This window comes from Diabrotica virgifera, chromosome 6 (genome assembly GCF_917563875.1).
Source record: "Diabrotica virgifera virgifera chromosome 6, PGI_DIABVI_V3a".
Taxonomy (NCBI): domain Eukaryota; kingdom Metazoa; phylum Arthropoda; class Insecta; order Coleoptera; family Chrysomelidae; genus Diabrotica; species Diabrotica virgifera.
Genome location: NC_065448.1, coordinates 10,776,800 through 10,778,715, shown reverse-complemented (window position 1 = coordinate 10,778,715; position 1,916 = coordinate 10,776,800). Strand labels below are relative to the sequence as shown.

The 1,916-nt window shown below is 32.9% G+C and overlaps 1 non-coding gene across 1 annotated transcript; it reads right to left on the bottom strand.

Moving 5' to 3' along the window:
• Positions 1-208: 208 nt before the first annotated feature.
• On the bottom strand, positions 209-280 carry Trnas-gga (transfer RNA serine (anticodon GGA)). Its single transcript has one exon. It is a non-coding gene; the product is annotated as a tRNA-Ser (tRNA).
• Positions 281-1,916: the final 1,636 nt, after the last annotated feature.

Below are 1,916 nucleotides of genomic sequence, written 5' to 3'. Positions count from 1 at the left end.
AAAGAGCCGAACAAGATTTAAAAAAAGAATGTGTGTGTACTTTGTGCGCACGTAAGAGGTTTTGCTTCTATTATATTATTTCAACGAAGTAAATATACTTTCGAGCAGTTTATTCATATTTTGTTTAAATATTAAACTAATTTTTACTTACTACTTTCGTACTTTCCAAAAATTTTTATTAAAACAATACCAAAAACTAAAAAAAATTAGGAAACACCCGGATTCGAACCGGGGACCTCTTAATCTCCAGTCAAACGCTCTACCACTGAGCTATACTCCTTTTGTTTGTGCGGGTGCGGACTACAAGATTTCTTAGACAATGTGTCAAATAGACCAAGTGAAGTATAAAAATACTGTAAATATTAGTTTTATTATCTTATTCCCTTGGTAGACAAATCCAAAGATACAAAATTGTAATAAATATATTTATTAAAAACACTAATATATTCTTTCCACCTCTTTTTTGAACTATCATACATACATAACTAACATTTAGCAACGAACTTCATACTGTCTGTGTGCGCATGCGCGCAGAATAATAAAAATTCACTCTCAATCGCGCCTAAAGAAGTATAACTTCAAAAATTCGAAGTTTTAGATCCGAAAATCTAAAGACTTATACTGGAATTATGTTCTCGTTTTGCAAATTCGGGCCTTCTAAAATTTGTAATGCAAACGAACGATAAATAAAAAAAGACTAGGGGAATCTAAGATTGCATTCCACAACCCGTCTATTTATCTAGGTACAATTCCATCGAATCTGGTTTCCTGTACTTAGATAGGAGTAAAACTAATATAAAATAAAAAAATATACAAGATTTATTAGGTCCCGAGATGACAAATGTAGGCCTGGATTCTGCGTACCAAAAAAAGTTTATTAATAATAAACTAAAAATTTGGTAATGACTTAACGCTGTCTAGTCAGACAAACTTTGATGCATGGAAATACTGGAACAGGGGAAGTTTTAATTGGGGAACAGGTTAAAGGTTTCGAATGTTAGACTACAAAAACAATGTTAGATTTACTTAGTCGGACAGAACTTCCAATTGATTTGTTATCCTTTAACAATTAAACTCTCATGCAAAAATCAGTCTGCTATTTACCACCAACATAATTCCTGTCATTTGACATGTTCTACGTGTCGGACTGGTTAAAATGCCCAACATATTTGTCGGATAAACATTTTTTTATATATGTTTTTGAAGTTATACTTCTTTAGGAACGAGGGTGAATTTTTATTTTTCTGGGCGCATGCGCACCATTGACATATTAAGCGTAGACTCGGCATACTCACCAAAAAAGCGTAACGCGGAAACAGCATGGAAACAGTCGATCGGTCGTCTATCTATCTCTTTTAACGAAACGATCCCGCGCATGTGACTGACAAAGATGGCTAGACCACTCAATGCTATGTCGACGTTACACCCCGATGCATTGAGTGGCATATCCCTAGCCAAGTCTATCCTTAACATGTCTCTGATGCGCACACCAACAGTATGGTATTTATTAGTCTCTACATCTTTTAAGTTATGTAGTGCAAATAAGGTGTGCGTGAAAAGAATATATTATTAGTGTTTTTAGTAAATATATTTATTATAATTTTTGTGTCTGTGGATTTGTCTTCCTCGTAATAAGTATTATTGAAAATGTTTATTTTCAATTAATCTATCTGTCTCTGTGATTGTAATTATATCCGAGAAATGATCGTGTGTATACAGAACAGTGGTAGCTCATCGGTAGAGCATTCGCCTATGGATCGAGAGGTCCCCGTTCAAATCCGGACAAAGTCATATTCTTTTCTTTCTTTATAATATATTCTTTTCTTATCTCTCATATATATTTTTTTAATTTTTGGTATTCTTTTAGTTCTTTCTAAAATTAGTTTATTATTTAAATACAATAAAAACTGTTTAAG